General features: G+C 36.9%; 1 protein-coding gene across 1 annotated transcript in view; it reads right to left on the bottom strand.

Moving 5' to 3' along the window:
* The window catches only part of LOC122799991 (vegetative incompatibility protein HET-E-1-like), a 964,337-nt gene that overhangs the window by 320,627 nt on the left and 624,879 nt on the right, over positions 1–18,831 (bottom strand). The window lies entirely within an intron of this gene.

Genomic DNA, 18,831 nt, shown 5'->3' with positions numbered 1-18,831 from the left:
CAAAGTTTATCTTTCAGGTTAAATGCAAAACACTTAAGACAAATGCAATCAAATCCTCCCAAGGTCACCACATGCTGCTGACTGTGCATAATTCACATTTTATAATTTGTCTTGCCCTCCTTGAGGTTAGAGGAAAATTTTGAATAGGGCTTTTGCCTAGGTTTGAGTACATTCTGATGAATAAATAATCCTTTATCTAGACTGTATATCTTGAATGATACCACATATAAATACACATCAAAAGTACAGTCTTCTCCCACTATTTCTGCTCAATTAAATTTATATTTTTATAATTTTTCCATGCATTCTCCCCTCTTTTTACTTAATTTCTTATATATTCGAAATGTAGGTCAGTCTAAAAGTGGGTTTAATGTAAATCATTAACTGTTCCAAAGCTGAGCTCCACAAAATTAAAGAAAATATAGCTAGCAATGCAAAATTATCAGCAGAAAACATAAAAGGCACTTGGTTTTCCAGGGGCTCATCTGTTTGATTGTCATACTTCCTTGTCACCAAATATACCAACCCTGAGTTTCAAGTCCCTGGGGACAAAACAACATTATATTAAATCCTCATTCTTAGTCCTTGAGCCTTCCTATCTTTATGTGGTCAGATGATTTTTATATCCAACAGAAAAAGAGAAATTGAATTGCAACACCTTTCCAAAATTGCTGTATTTATTAAACATGTGCTTTCGTCCTTTTGTCATCAGGACTTCATCTGACAAAGTTGCAATGATTTTTTTTATGTTGTTCTTATTGGTTGTTTTCCTATGTTTGCAAATTTGGCTATTAGAATAAATTATCTCCCTTGTAGCATGTTATTATAATATAAATATGTGGGGTCATAATAATGTTTTGTTTGGACGTATCAGCAATCAAGATGCACACTGCATAGTTATGTTTTAAACATCTGCATTTAAAAATTAAAGGTAAATAACCAGTGATTAAAAATATATTATTACTACAGATAATTTTAAGTTATTCATTTTCTATCAAAACTCACCTAAAACTAGAGTTTACAGATGCCATAGATTTGTATTTTATAGTAGTTGTGTAATTGTCATCGTATTCTGATTAGGTTATCTGTTTCTGACTATCCTTACACATTTACCCCTGTACCTATTTGGAGATACTCTTTCCAACAAGTTGTAGGTTCACGGATGCTTCTTTATGAAGTGAAATGTTAGATTTATTTTATACAAGTGGCCCATAATACATTTAATTGACTGTTCACTGTTAGCTGTTTATGCTAATATTCACACTTTGGTTTCCTTCCAGCCCCTCATTTGATAAACGGATACAAACTCCTTCAGATTTTGACTATGACGACAATTTATTTTCGCTTTCAATTGAAACAATATGACTATGTCAGGATAATAAAACTTCGATGGGAATGGGAGTGATACCGTTTTTTTATGTTTTTGGAAAAAAAAAAACTCCTTTAATGTCTTAGAATTGTAGATGGAAACTACAAAGTAAACTATCCAGCTGGAGCAGTTCAGAGGCAAAGAAAAACTACTGCCATTATTAATAATAGCGTACATAAGTGCTTTCCTCTCTTAAAAGAGACGTTATAAGACCTTAATCAACAAATTCAAAACAGAGTTGTACAGATACTCTCCAGTAAATTAACAGGGTCTACTACAGGTCCTCATTCTCTAGTAGCTTGCAACACACTTGCTCACTGCCACTTGCTCAGAAAGACACGTGTTCTAAGTACTACTAGCTTGATCTTACTTAACTACTTAATTCTGCTAACAAACAAACCCATTAAAATGTATAACTCTATCAGAGCTCTACTTCTAACCCTAACATTCTCTCCCAGTTCTTAACCTGAGTCCTCAATTCCTAATCCCTCCACTAGCCCTCTTTAAACTTGAAATTGCTGATCACTCCCTAAACCTAAAGCTCCAACCCCCTCCCTGTACCTAAATTCCCGATTTATCCCTAGCTCTCAACTCCCTTCCTACTTCCTAAACTAAAACTCCTCTGCTGCTCCTTAACCCTAAACCCCCCTTCTGTTCAGTAACCCTAAAACTAATTTCCTGCTTCATAACCCTAATACTCCTCTCTCACTACCTAACCCTAAAACTCCCTACAATGCCCTGAACCTAAATCCTCTTCCTGATCACTGCCCTAATATACACTTCCACCCCCTTTCACCCCAACTCCTTCCCTATGGCTGTTGTACTTACCTCACTCAGACTTAAATAGTGTGTTTGGTAAGTGCAGCAGCTGAGTGCCCAAACTCATATTTGAGTTCAAAAGTGAGCAGCATCCTCTGTAAGCTACACGATGCCCAAGCCCCTGTCTTTGAAGCAGTGGTCTTCTAGTGCTTAGGATTCAAGTACTTATAAAGGAGTCCATAACATCATAAAAGCTTAAAGCACTCTCCTGTCTTTTATATAATAGACTTCTTCAGGACAAATGTGCATGTAAAATGAAACGTTTTTATATCAAAATCATATTCTCCCCCTTCACATAAATTGATATTATTTACTTACATTCGCAAAACTTTAAGACACTTAGTTTTCAATGATTTATTTAAGGGTGGTGGGCAAGTAGCACTTAGTTTTATCTGTCAGATTAATTATATTTGCTCTAAAATGACACAATAATCTCCACCAGTAACAGTCTCTTGCATGGATTCCACAACTCAATTTTTTTTAATTGTTACAAAGTACTGAGCGCTTATATAGAGAATTAGATACCAACTTTCCCTTTATTGCCCTTACATTTTCTAAAGTTCCCACAGGCAATTTTCTATTAGATTTCCCAGTATAAAATGAATTACAGGTAGCACATATTCCTAAATAAGTCACTTTTTCAAAACTATAGGAATAATGTCCTGTGGAGAAAAAAATCCTTTGATTCTGATTTAACAGAATTATATTTCTGTTAGTTATATACCTACAGGCTTTACAAAAACACAGAGAAATGCTCAAAATGATCCTTAATTTTGTTTAAAATTTTCAGTATGTCTTTCAAATAGTTTTTTTCCCATTGTCAACAAACACTAAACTTTCATCTAAATCTTTACTTATTTCAATGTTGTCTTGAATAATTTGGAAAACAAATAATCAATATAACTTTACATAAAGGTCAGCAAAGGGTAATAGTAGGAGTTGTTTGTGAATGGAATGTTTTTCAAAGTAAAGACGATGGAATGATTGGTGATACTGACTCTATATGGAAACAATGACCATCACAACATATAATCTAACAGTAGGACATGCAAAAACAGTGCAAATGCCAGAATAAGTATATATTACTGCAGAGAATTAGATTTCAAGAAAATAGCAGAGGTAGTGACACTTAAGGATGCAGGGTGCAAAGGAATAGGGAAAAAGTTTAATGACAGAAAAGGAAAGTAAAAAAAAGAGAGCCTAATGTGGGAGAATGAAGACGTAAAGGTAGTAAAAAAGGTCCAAGGAAAGGATACTCTGAGAATGGAAAAGAAAAGGAAAGAAAGAAAAAAAAGAGAAAGAAAGAAAGATAAAGAAAGTGAGAAAGAAAAAGAAAGAAAGAGAAAGAAAGAAAGAAAAAAAGAAAGAAAAAGAAAGAGAAAGAAAGAAAGACAATCAGTGCTTTGAAAATTATGTGTAGGCCAGATGGATATTAAAAGTGCTGAGGCAAAGATAAAGAGATAGATACCAAGGGGAATTAGACAAACAAGAAAGCATGCTTGTGGTCATTGCAGAAAAGGCAAAAACATTTTTGGAAAATATGCCAGCTAAAGAAAAATAGCAATGTAGCAAGGATAACTGAGAGTACAGAAGCAGGCAGGAAATGTGAACAAATGTTTTACTTCATTGTTAACCTAGCAACAAGGACACTAATGTAGCAGCCTGGGGAGTGTGTATGAAATTAAAGAGGCACATGGACAGATGAGATATACACAGTAAGACAAGACAAAAGTATAGTCTATAAGAAATAATAATGCAGGGAATCCAGGTAGACTGTATTCAGAATACTGAAAAAACTAAACAGGTTTCTGGTGGAACATCTCATAGAGCTTTTCCTGTGGTAGGGGTGGTCCTTAACAACTGTAAATGGACTTAAATATTATCTATGAGTAACAGAAGGTCAGCAGAGGCCTGGATACTGCATTATAGTCAGTTACAAATCTTAACTCCATCTTACTTAGCAAACTTGAATCAACCTATCAGAAAATAGCCATATTTGCTGCACAACAAACTTACAAATCTCACCACTGTATCTCCCTCAAACATCTAAACTGGCTTGAACTACCACACCTCCTACGCCTCTCTCAGCTCCAAAGTATACACTCTATTATTTATTCATCATCCTACTGTCCAGCATTAGGCACCATAATCTCCCACTATGCCCCATCCAGACTACTCAGGAGATCCACCCAAGACCTTTTACAAATCTACAAGCCCAAGTCCAAAATAGGAGCCATTACATACAGCAACCATCCCTCTATTGCATGGAACAAACTCCCACAAGAAGTTAGATCACTTTCACATCCTAAAGTATTCAAATTAGCCAATAAAGAGTACTTAAAAAGTCACTAGATTTGTACCTGTTCTCAGCCTCCTTGAATATACCTTCACTAAATAACCTAACTTCCTCTGTCTTACCATCATTTCTTCTCCTCTATACCAAAACATTTACAACTTAAACTAGTCTGCTTCATATTTTTTTTACATAACACTGTCTCCTTTCTTTCTTCTGCAATATTCTTCATAACACTTTTATAGATAATTGTAACTACATATGTATGACAACTGTTTGATAGGTTTTTTTATGATTATAATGTTAACTGTGTTAGTAACTGTTATTTTTTTTGTAACTATGTTTTGGAGCTTTTCTCCCAAAGCGTCTGCTGAAAAATCGGTTTTGCTAAGTCAGACAATCCCTATTAACAAATGTAAAATAAAATAAATAAATATAAATTTGTGTACTGGGAAAATTCAACTGGGCAAAGACTGCCCATTTTCAGTGGAGGCCCGGGGAGAAAAACTCCATACAATTTGTCAAAACAAAAAGAACAACCTAAATAAATTACACAAGAACAGAAACTTACATACAATATATCTCACCAAAAACTTTTGTCATTATGGAAAAGTAACTTACAACAAATTAGAAAGCTCAAAACAATTTGTCAAACCAACCTAAATAAATTAGACAGGAACAGAAACTTACATACAATATATCTCACCAAAAACTTTTGTCATTATGGAAAAGTAACTTACAACAAATTAGAAAGCTCAGAACAATTTGTCAAACCAAAGAACATAAAAACAATTTAGAAAAGAAGCTACATACAATATATCTGGTCCCAAACTTGCAATAATTTGGAAGAGTAAGTTTTGTCAGAGAAAGCCGCAGGAATAGTAGTAGCAGCATGAGCAGATTGTTGGAATGGTCATGACATTGTTATACCTAGCAGCTATATTCTGGAGAAAGAGAAAAAAATAAAAACTTAGTACATGATTCCATAGATAGGTATAGCTTGTATTACATAGGATTATATAGATTTGGAGCTGTGGTATGACATTATAACAGGTATAATAGTCTCACAAGCTTCCTGGATTTAACATATAAATCACTGCATTATAACAGATGCAATATTCTCAAAAGCTTCCCACATTTAACATATAAATCACTGCATTAAGAGTTGTCAATCTTTTGCCACACCCAAATACACTGATAAACAGATTGCTGCTCAACACACTGACAGACAACCATATATCTTTAGATATAAGTATATAACAAACACACTCTGACAAATGGCACACCTCATTACTAAGTGTTTTGCATCCAGGAAGAAAGAGGTCATTGTCTCCCTGTACTCTTCCCTCATTAGGCCAATCATCAAGTACAATGTCCATTTGGCATGCACCTCACTAGACACCTGCAACAACTGGAGAGGCTGCAAAAGTACCTCACAAAGAAGATCATAGGCCTTAAACACTTGTCCTATATGGACAGACTCAAAAAACTCCAACTATTCTCTGTCTCATATCGCCTACTTAGAGGCGATCTCTGCTTGACGTATAAAGCCATGTCTGACCCAGCTCTGTTAGAAATGCTACATCTAAAGAAATCCCAATCCCTCCACACCACATGCTCCAGAGACCTCAACCACAATCAATAGAACATGCTGGAGGGACAGGTTCATAACCCAGAGACTGCCCATGCTATGGAAATGACGTCCCATACATGTCAAGCAGAGCACCTCACTGGCCCTCTAAAAGAGAAATCTTGATGAGTGGATGGGAAATAGAAACTTCATGCAGGGGATCACTCCAGTGGCTCTACTCGATAGAGGCACTACGAACTAAGGCTGGGTGGCACAATGCCAGGGTAATCGTATGGGCTAGACTTGTAAAGGCTCCAGGCCTATTAGCCTAGTACACACCTATGAACCTATGAACTTATAAGAGGCAGAAAGTGAGGAAGATGCAGTTCTCAACATCTGACTCTACTTTAAATATACTGCCATGACAAGATGTCAGCAACCTTTCAGTGATGATATTTTTGAACACTGAACAACTAGTCAGCATCAAATCAGACGGATCCCTGCACATTTTTTGACCAAGGCAAATGCGATCTGTTTATTGCTAGAAAGTTAAAAACTTCCTAAGAAAAATACTGTTTCTTAATAGCTACCTTAAATAGCAGAAAACAATGCAGCAGAAACAGATAAAACAGTACAGCATTTAAGGAAATAAGATGAAGTAAACCTTTAGCAATCATAAGAAGTAAAATTTACATATGAAGGTGAAAGTGATAAAATGAATTAAGCTAAATTCAAATGGTTGAGCATTTTTTTTATAAACAAGATATTAAATCATATTATATAGTAACAGAAGTCAGTGGCAGTTTTATGCAGTCTCAGTGCACTAAGATGTGGAATAAATCTAAAAGTGATTCAAGCACTACTTTGCATTTTGCAGCATAATAAACAATGACATATAGATTAGAAATATATATATATATATATATATATATATATATATATATATATATATATGTGTGTGTGTGTTCCCAGTCTAATGTACAATTCACAAATTCTCACAAATCTTAACTCAGTACCACTGACCAAACTCAAATCTACCTACAACAAGTTAGCTAGATTTGCTGCCCAACAAACCTACAAAACCCATCAATGTCTCTCTCTAAAACACCTAAACTGGCTTGAATTACCCCACCAGCTTCTTCTTTCTCAGGTCCAGATCATCCATTCTATCCTATACCAGCCTTCCTACTGCCCAGCACTATCCTCTCTCATCTCCCATTATTCTCCCTCCAGACCTCTCCGAAGCTCTAACCAAGACCTACTACAACTCTAGAAACCCAAGTCTAAATTTGGATGCAACATGTACAACTATCACCCCATTATTGCCTGGAATAGGCTCCCACTAGAAATCAGGACCCTTACACATCCTAAACAATTTAAGACAAACACCAAAGACCACTTTAAAAGTCACTGGTCCTGCCACTGCACTCTCCCTCCTTAACATCCCCTACTTCTCATACCTTAATCTACTTTCTGCCCTTAACTCACTCTTCTCATTAGCTCTCTCTAATCTTCCTTGACTACTCTTTCTACTGTCTTCTAAAATCTATTAAGCAAATTGCCTCAGAGAAACATTCTATTGTAATTGTCTTGCCTTCATGCAACTACATGATGATAAAACTGGGTTTTTGTAATCACTTACCCCAAAAACTAAACTCATCTTATTGACTTATTAATTTTTATACATCTTGAAATAGTTATGCTATACTCCTGATTATTGACACTGTATAACATTGTATTGCTACCTAATGCCTTATAATAATCCTGTAACATTGCTGTTTAATGCTAATTTATAATGAAAATTGTATAATATGTTGGAGCTTTGCTCCCCGGGCCTCCGCTGAAAAAGGGCTCTTCAGCTCAGTCGGACAATCCCGGTCAACAAATGTAAAATAAAAATGTATGTATGTATAAATAAATAAATATATATATATATATATATATATATTTATAAAGAATTCAAAGGAAGTAAAATGAAGTTCTTTTTCTCATTTAAAAATAGATGTTGATATATGTTTTACAGTATAGTGGTTTGTAAATACTTTCTGGAAAATTGTGACTTTATATAAACAAATGATAGGCAATCATATAAAATCACCTTTCCAAGCAGCTGTTACTACAAATTCTTATTAGCAGTATATAAAGCAGAAAACCTGAATATTGCAATATGAATACAACCAAATGGTTCTAAATGTATTACTATGAAATAGATGGCAATTCAAAGAAACAATTTAAGCAAATAAAGTTGCTCAAATCACAAAAAATACAGCTGAAAGCTTAATCAAAGAACATGTCATAGTTTATCGCTGGAAAGGAAAAGTATTGTAGATGGTGCAGGCCTGAAGGTACTAGGTGACATTATAAAATGTAGAAGTTTCTAATCGCATAAACTATGAAGAATACTTCAAAGCTATGTTGCATTCTGAAATTTTTATAATCCATCAACATATGCCACACAAACAGCATCAAGGCACAAAAGTGGATTTATACTGTAGAATGAAACAGAGCAAGGGAGAAGAATATTTTCAGATTTAAAGCTGGTTAGAGTAGTTGAAGTTGCATAGTATGCTCTATCGAGCAAAACACCGACAGATCCACAGAAACAATTGCTGATGACAGCTAGACTGAATAACTTTGCAGAATTTGTATGACAACTGCTATCATTCATTAGATTGTTAAGGTCCATAAATAAATAGCTAAATAAATACATACATACATGCACACATACAAACACACATGCATATATACATGCAAGGCAAACACCTTAGCCATTAGCCACCCTCCCAACCCCCAATTTAGAAGCTAAATCAGTATAAGAAACTGTAACTGGAAGTTAGCAGTGCTTACCTCTACACAAACCCACTTACAACTGCTTAAAAGTGCCTTAATCCTCTGTATCCATTGGCTGTGTTCTGCCCAACAACAAAATAAACAGCCTCGGCAAGGCTCGAACCCAAGCCCCTTCACCCAATAGCCAAAGTGATTTAATACTAAGCCATGTCAGATGCATACATACATACATACATACATAGACAAATAAATGACTAAGACTGTCAACAACTCTAGGTGTGTCTCATAGCCCATTTGAGATACACTATTTGGACAAAGTCACTGTGCTGTACACAAAAGAACAGCTGAGCAAAACAATTTCACTTTATTTTTGTTAGTAGTTGTCACCTGGTGCACTGTGTTATGAAGACATAGCCTGCAAAAACCTGGCTCAGACTGAGGACCAAAAGTGTAAAAAGTATGCTGAGAATAAAAATAGATTGGTACAGTAACAAGTAACTACTAAGAAAAACAAAAAAGTACCGAAGATAACACAGCTGAAAGTAAAACAATAAACTTTAATGCACACAAAAGAGAGTAAGCGCTTTCACGGTGTGCTCTCACTGCTTTATCAAAGACAGGGTGCTGGAACATGAGAGAGACATTAGAAACAAGAAAGACATGAATGCCCTTGCTAAGCATATTATGAGCCATGGACAGGAACATCATTTTAAATTCCTTGTGCTAGAGATCATTCCTGAGAGTTTAAAAGGGGTAGATCTTAGGAAATGCACAGAATCTGCAGAGCAAAAATGGATTCTGTCTCTTAATGCTGATAAAATACCAGGTCTTAATGAAGTTGTCTCTCTTAAGCCTTTTTTAAAAGCTAGACCTCTCAAACACTGAGTATAGGATTGTTTTCTATACATATTTTTTATATATATTTTTTATCTTTTTTATATGTTTCATTTGCCTTCTTTCTTGTTGTGACATTTTTCTCTTAGATAATTGATGCTTTTATCACTGCTTTAATTGACTAATTAACTTATGGTATTTAACTGCATTTGTTACTAGTTTAGAACAGTCTGATGAAGTGGTGAGAGCACACTGTGAAAGCTCTTACTTTCTTTTGTGTGCATTAAAGTTTATTGTTTTACCTTCAGCTGTGTTAGCTTCGGTACTTTTTTGTTTTTCTCAGATTGAGGACCACTGCTGTTACTGCAAGGGCTGTATCAGTGTGTTTAAATGTGCAGTTGTTAGTCAGTGCAGAGATAAATACATAGTTATGTGGTAGTCACAGGGAATGGTAAAATAACATTACTATGCAGAAACTTGTACTGCACTATTAAGCAAATATGACACCGTTAAAACCATAGTTTTGAACACTGAAGTGAATAGCTTATTATGAATTTATTAGAGTCTGGCTACAAGAAATGTGACCAAAACTACCAGCCAGTGAGTCGAATAAGTAAGAAATAAAACATGCCTTAACAGGTCTCCAGACAACCAGCTTAGAGTACATTACAAAGACTGTGGTGTCTCATTCCATTTCCACACAACCAGCGTACAGCACACTACGATGTGGCAGACTGTGGTGCCTCATTCCATTTCCACACAACCAGCATAGAGCACACTATGATGTGGCAGACTGTGGTGTCTCATTCCATTTCCACACAACCAGCGTACAGCCACACTACGATGTGGCAGATGGTGGTGTCTCATTCCATTAAGCTGCTGCACTGGGTGCTTTAACAGTGTGTTAATGCAGGAATATAGAAGGCATTTTATTTATTTATTTATTTATTTGACATTTGTTAACCGGGTTGGTCTGACTGGGCAAAGCCCTTTGTCAGCAGAGACCTGAGGAGAAAAGCACCAGTATTACAATGCATAGACATTTATTAGCACAGACAATTGTTACAAGTAAAAAATGAAATGATATGAGGTAAAATATTAATTAAACAATGAACATAATAAGTTCATTTTTTAATACATTCCATAGAAAAATTAGAAAAGTACAAGTCGGAGATATTTTCATTAGGGACTAGCCTAGATAAGTGCCTGTTAATAACAAAGTAAGATCCATTTTAAGTAGATTTAGGAAGTATCCTTGTGGACAGGGAAAGAGGTATACAGAAAGATAGTATTATTAAAGAATATGTGAGGTGAAAAGTACCAAGATATATAAGGTATTCAAACTAGGTGAAGTTTGTTGGATGGATTACTGATCCTGGCAAGATGGAAAGCTATCATTCAGTCATGCTCTTTTGGCTATTACAATAACAATGCTCGCCTTTTAGCCTTTCACAAATGCAAATAATCAAATGCAACTCATCCCCAGTGCAAAGCAAAAGAGCAGATTAACTGCAGCAGGAGGAGAGTGCAAAGTATAATGTCTGGGTGAATAGACCACCACAACATTTAGAAAATGTCCTGATGTCTTATCAGTGTATCTTACTGTTCTTAGAAAGTTACCAATTAACAGCAGGTTTTGCAAAAAAATGTGGTGTAGTAATCATGTGTACAGATATTCCCAATGTGTTTCATATCTTATGAAAAACAGAAGCTAACGATATACATAAATTATGATGAGAACTCAAAGATGGCATATATGAGGATGAACACCCATTATGTAAAAACATTTGCTGATATGCATAGTCAGCTTGCATGGTGTGTAATTTGCTATTAAATGGGAAGCATTCGGGGCAGAAAAGTTGAAGCTCATAGTACCAGGTAGCAGAACAGAGCAGTGAGGAAAGGAATGTGAAAATAGATATTTGACTGTATAATAATATAGTGAGTGCACAAAGAGATTCAAATGACCACTTCTCAAAGCAGGTCTGGATTCAAAGATTTAGAATGCACAAGGTACACAGCAATTTAGACATCATAAAAGAGCAAACAACACATGGGAACTTGCAGAGATGCACCAAGTATAGATGCTGGCTGCAATAGCAGCCTTCATGCGACAGCATACACTTTCATTAAGCACTATTTAACTCTCAGCATGACATGGTGGCTGGATCTGGGAACATTAATGGTGCTAGCAGTATATCAGATAACTTACCAGACCTTCATCTCACAGCTGATATCTAAAGGGATGGCATCAAGGTCCAGGGACGGAGTTCTTCCACCGTATTCTGCTCTCGTCAAGCTGTTTATTTTATATAATGCCCTTATAATACTAACATATGTAGATAAGATGGGTTGCAATTTGGCCTCAAGATATCACTGTCATACTTATAACAACATAAAGCAAATACACTTGGGATGGAGGGCAGTGGGTTGTTCATAGGTTCATAGGTGTGTACTAGGCTAATGGCCTTGGAGCCTTTACAAGACTAGCCCATAGGATTACCCTGGCATTGTGCCACCTGACCTTAGTTTCCAGTGCCTCTGTCGAGTAGAGCTACTAGAGTGATCCCCGGGGTGAATTTTCTATTTCCCATCCACTCATCAAGATTTCTCTTGAAGAGGTCCAGTGAGGTGCTCTGTTTGATATGTATGAGAAGTCTGTTCCATAGCACGGGCAGTCTCTGGGTTATGAGCCTGTCCCCCCAGCACATTCTGTTGATTGTGGTAATGAGGTTGAGTTCTCTGAAGCATGTAGTGTGGAGGGATTGGGATTTCTTTAGATGTAGCATTTCTAACAGAGCTGGGTCAGACATGGCCTTATAAGTCAAGCAGAGATCTCCTCTAAGTAGGCGATATGAGATAGAGAATAGTTGGAGTTTTTTTAGTCTGTCCATATAGGACAAGTGTTTAAGGCCTAGGATCCTCTTTGTGAGGTACTTTTGTGGCCTCTCCAGTTGTTGCAGGTGCCTAGTGAGGTGTATGCCAAATGGACATTGTACTCGATGATTGGCCTAATGAGGGAAGAGTACAGGGAGACAATGACCTCTTTCTTCCTGGATGCAAAACCCTTAGTAATGAGATGTGCCACATAGAAGGACCTTCTGACCACAGTGGCAGTGTGGTGATCAAAAAAAAGGTTACTGTCAATCTGTGTTCCCAGAGCTCTTACAACACCTTCTGTGTTCAGTGGACTACCATCAATGTGGTAGTTCATGGGGACTGGGTTTTTCCCAAAGGGGATGATGACACATATTTGGCATTGAGCTTAAGGCCATGCTTCTGACACCAGTTGTTGGTCTCAGTGAGGCCTTTCTGTAGGATGTCAACATCACTTGGGGAGTTAATAATGGCTCCCAACTTGCAATTGTCTGTGAACTTTATCAGCCAGAGTCCCTTCGTGTTGGACTGGGCTTCTGATAAGTAGATACCAAACAGGAGAGGACCCAGGACCAATCCCTGTGGGACTCCACTCATGACTGGTCAGCAGACTGACTTGGAATCAGCTACTTTCACACTTTGGGTTCTATCTATGAGTCAGTTTGCAACCCTCCTAGAGATATAGGGGTTGATGCCTAGCTTAGTGAGTTTTTCTATAATTCTTGAGTGGAGAATGGTATCAAAGACCTTGGCCAGATGAAGGTAGGCTGTATGAGCCACACTGTGACTTCATCCACAGCTCTGGCGACTGACTCAAAGAAGTCAACCAAGTTGAGTAGGCATGAGCTACCCTTCACAAAACCAAACTGTGTGGGATCCAGAGTTTGGCGATTCCCTATATCCTTATTTATTAGGTCCATGATGATGTGTTCCATAGTTTTGCATATCAGATTTGTCAGGCTAATACGGCAATAGTTCACTGGGTGTGTAGTTGCTCCTCCTTTGTGGAAAGCGATGATTATAGCAGTGCGCCATTCGGTATTGACAAAGCCTGAGGTGAGGCTGTGATTGAACAGGGCACACAGGTGAGGTGCCAGTTCACTCTGTAGTTCATGTAGAACACAGACAGGGATATTGTCAGGTCCCACAAAAGCTGTATTCTTGGCCTTGGACAGTGCTGCTTTAACCTGTGCAGCAGTAGTACTGGGTGCCTGACAATCTACTGGTATTGTGATTGGTCCTTTGGGGGGGAGGGGAAAGTTGGCATTGAATCTGTCGGACAGTATATTGATGTATGTTTGAAAAGCATAATAGTCATATTACAATGCTGACATTCACACATATTCTTAATTCAGCATGAACAGAGAAATGCCATGCAAATCAAAATCAGTATTCAACTGAGATATCACAGGCGGATAATTAAATAGCCTAGTGTTGGTATTAGCTGTTTGTAATTATTCTTTAGTGTTTCTGTGTTGTATTATTTATTTGTTATCTGTATGTCTGAACTGATCCTATAGAGACCATTTTCAGTCAAACTCTGGGTCATAAGGATAAGAGTATATGTGCTGTGTATGCACAGGGACATTTAAAGCATCCACTTCAGCCAGTTGTTTTGAGAATATGAGAGGAAACTGGAGTATCTGGATAAAACTCAGTGACACAAGGGGAACATGCAAATGCTAAATGAGACTGGAGTTCAGGGTTGAACCCCTGATCCAGAAACATGTTTAGACTGTTGGACTGGTTGCATTTATTGACATTTGATTATTGCAAATGTCCGACTGGGTAGAAATCTCTTTTCAGCAGAGGACCAGGGAGAAACACTCCATAGTATTATAAAACATTTTAAGAACAATAAGTTTACAGTCTGCAAAATAAAACAAAAACATCTGCAGTTTAAATAATTATAACAAATTAGACATAATATAAAAATCCTTGGTTAAGAATTGATACAAGTTATATGATACTCATACAATATTTAGAGAAATTTTAGACATTTTGTAGAGAAATTAAAGGTAAGCTGGTGTAATACAAACAGGAATTGCAATATGAAGTGAAGGAAAAACAGGCTTAGAGAATATTTAGAATGTCAGGGAAGATAATTTGATAGAAGTAAGAAAGAAAGTGAAGAAGGGAGAGTAAGGAGGTATAAGGAATGAAAAGGTACTTGTTCACGTTTATTTATTATCTGTTCATTCTTTAACTCTGTAGAACTCGTGAGACATAAACACATATTTTTTTGGGTGATCTGGCAGCTTTATCTGGTACAATGTCTCTCTCTCTCTGTAAAGTGAATCCACTAATGTTATATGATGAACTCAGAAAAAGGGCAAAACAATGGCATGTTTACAGCTAATGGGGTTTGGCATTATTGGCCTGACTGTCTCTGTAAAGACTTAAAAAAGTAAAAAGTCATGGGCATTCAGAAGCCATGTAGCTGAAACATGGATATACCCTTGAGGGACATCCACTGCATGAGGTTTAAGGTATTACACAGTGAAGTCTCTAGCTTGACTAGATCTTTCTTAGAGCTTTTACTTAATAGTTATTCTGTGACCATTTTACCCGTTGATTTAGACATATTTATATATAAAGGACACACACACACACACACACACACACACACACACACACACACACACACACACACACACACACACTTTCTCACAAACTCTAATGCATTTGGTCCTTTTTAAGTATCACCTTTGTGCACAACTTTGCCAAGTTCTGTTCTAGTACAGCAAAATATTAGACTAGGTAGCTGAAATGTGCTTATATGTTTTGCTGATCTTGTGGTGAAAAGGATGCACTACCAATATATTGATTCTACTCTAAAAGGGCCCTCAAATTAGGAAATTATGTTTGCAGCTGTATGTGAGCTCTTAGAATATCATTAACATTTGTACTGGGAAGATTTGCTTAAACAAGAAACAATCACAAATATAGTCATGACTCTGTCACTGCATATGTTTCGAAGTACTGGAAAAATCCACTTCTCATATGTTGCATTCCGAGTTGGGAGCTGGGCTCCACTGTTGTATATTAACAGCTGTATGCTGATGTATTAAGTCAAAAAGAATGTTTACTTCACCAGCTTAATGCAGATAAAACGATTAACATGTCATGATGATAATTCCATTTAGTGGTCACTTCCTTACAGTCTGATAGTTTACTGTAGTCTATTAAGGCTGTGAGCCCCTAAATAAAATTCTTCTAGGTTTGAGAAAGTCAGTTGAAAAGAAAGTGATCCCAGATAACCTGTGGAATTGGGGCTCAACCCATTTAACAAAAAATTATAAAAAGAAAAAAAATTGTCATTTGGCAATGACACTCAAGGCATGTCATATAAATAGTGAATTGTCAATTTGTATTTGTTATGTATATCTGTATATCTAGATCTATAGCTATGGATCTAGATATATACATCTAGATCTATATACAGAGATGGAGATCTATCAATCTATCTGTATTTATTTATATGCCTGTCTTTCTGTCTGTATACTATTTTTTCATCTAAAAGCAATATCAAAACAGGTGTTTTAGTGTACTACACAGCAGTAGAACATTAGTACCATATTCAGGGTAGTGTTAAAATACAAATGCCACCAGTTTCTCTACATTCTCAGGAATGATGTTATTTTTATTCTTAATGTGTTCAGTCTTGTCTATAAATGTTCAGACTTTCATCTTATATAGCAAATAGGTCATTTTACTTATAGGATCACAGGAGGTTACTAGGCTATTGACCTGGAGGTCATTTCAAGCTAGACATTTCATCCCAATGTAATACCATAGATACTCTAGTTAATACCCATGACTGTATTTAGTAATGACTGACCATATCCAGAAGGTTTGTGGGCACTATCCCCTGTAAGAACTAATGGTGCCCCATTCACTCATCCTGGTTCCTTTTGAACAGTGTCATAACTTAAGGTGCTTCACATGAATTGGTAGCCTATTCCAAAGATGCGGCAGTTGCTGGAAGATAAATCTCCCTCCAGCATGTCCTGTTCAAGTCGCAGGCCATATTTCGGTCCCTGGAATGGGTAACTCTAGTCCCGCATGATTTATGAATGTACAGCAAATTCATTAGGTTTGCGTCAGAGATTGCCAGGCATAAGTCTCCCATAAGAAGTCTATACAATACTGAATATAGTGACAGGGACTTTAGTCAGTCTGTGGAAGGCACGTGCTGAAGTCCCTTGATCTTCTTAATTAGAAACCTCTGAGGTCTCTCCAATTGCTGTGGATGCTTTGTAAGATACATGCCAAAAGGGGCATTATACTCAATTATGGGCCTGATTAGGGATGAGTATAGAGGGGTTATAACCTTCTTTGCTGTAGAGTTGATGCCTCTGCTAATCAAGTGTGCTATGTAGAAAGTCTTCCTTACTACAGTAGATGCATGGTGGTCAAAGTTCAGGTCACAGTCTACTTGTGTTCCCAGATTTCTTACCACTTCATAAGTACATAGGATATTGTTATTAATTTGATAGTGTGAAGAGACATTGTTTTAACCAAAGGGAATGATGATACATTTCTTTGCATTCAGTTTGAAACTGACTAAGACTCCAGTCGCTGGTCTGAGTAAGACCGAGCTCAAGTATACTGACATCATTTAGGGATTCACAGGATCATAAAAGGTTATTAGGCTATCAACCTGGAGGTCATTTCAAACCTTTACTGTAAATGTATCATTTTATCTCCTCCAATCTAACAGGTAATTTAAGTCAGTGCATATGATATGCAAATGTGTAGTACAATTTTTTTTGTACACAATACCTTTGTCACAAGGATTCCTTCACCTCCAGCAAAAAAAAAAACAGCTAGCTAACCAGACAGACTAGCACTTAATAGATCTGGAGTGATCACAATGCTTTCTTGCTAAAAAAAGAAAAAATCAAGGACCTAAATCTCAAAAACCATGCAGACAATCTCAAAGCCTTGTCTTTCTCTTCAGTATCATACACGCTACTATAATAAGACCTCTACCTCATGAGTAGAGCCTCAACAGACCCTATTCTGTCAGACATAGCAGATCCTTACAACTCCAGTGGTATTATGTACACCCATTCAAAGAATATCAATCTCTTTTGCAACATAAATTGGACAAGGTGGAGGGATAAGTATGTATCATAAAGAGTGCCACTTCTATGGAACCATCTTCCACTCTATATAAAGCAAAGTGCTTCTTTTACTATAGCCAAATGTAATTTAGACAAGCAGATAGGAAATTGCAATTCATTCCTGGTTTGGCACCCATTTTCCTTATGGATATGGCCAACAAATAAATATCCCAACATTTTCTTATCTTGCCTGCCTTTGGGTTATTCATATACGAAATATAAGGGCTAAAAACTACAATGGGAAAGTACAGCTAGGATTCTTAAGATTCTCACAGATCAATAGCCTGGTAAGCATCTATGAAGATACGAACAGCCAGCAGAATGCTGAATATGCCTTCTGATATGCTACTTCCTCATGTGGATGAGCATTATCTGTTTCCCCACACAGTAGGAGAAAGATACCCCACCATAAATGGCTTCTTTGATATTGCCCATCTCCTTGAGGTATTAGATGCTACAGATTGCACATATGTGGCAATAAAGGTGCCACCTGGTGGTTCTTGGCTGCATTTTATCAATAGGAAGGAGTACCATTTTATTAACTGTCACGTAGTGTATGACTCCCAGGGCTTGAGAACCAATATGTCTCCCTAATACCCAGGTAATGCCTATGATTCTCCGGTCTGGAATGCAAGTCTTCTAGGCCACCTCTTCATGCCTAGTGAAATTCCACAGCTTCCTATGGGAAACATATATAGTGGTGTCTGTGATCAGCCCCCACACTGTGTGGGTAGATATGTCATATACACATTCAGTATGGTTACTGACCTGGTGCATTTCCTTCTGAGAAATGTCAGGTTTGGTCACTCCCAGAACCTGTGTTCATAGCTCTCAACCTCTTAGCATTAAAAATCTGGGCAAAGCCTAAAATAATGGGAGGACAAAGGCCCGAAAACAGGTACAGATTTTAAAAAATTGCTGTTATAAACTTAGAAAGTTACTAGAATAACAGGATTTGTGTTAACATGTATTTTCTGAAAGATATTAAGTCTGAAACTCAAATATATATCACTATTTGGTGACTTCAATCCTCAGCAATTTGCCAGAAAACCACAAATTTTATGAAGAACAGATCAAAATATGAGGTAAAAATCTGGAGATTCTGCAAAAATCTGGACAGGTGAGAGGTATGCCTGTGACCACTCTTCAG

Source organism: Protopterus annectens, chromosome 4.part0, assembly GCF_019279795.1.
Source record: "Protopterus annectens isolate FY-2018-M chromosome 4.part0, PAN1.0, whole genome shotgun sequence".
NCBI classification, from domain to species: Eukaryota; Metazoa; Chordata; order Ceratodontiformes; family Protopteridae; genus Protopterus; species Protopterus annectens.
Note: the sequence above shows the minus strand (reverse complement) of the source record. Positions and strands in the feature narration are given on the sequence as shown.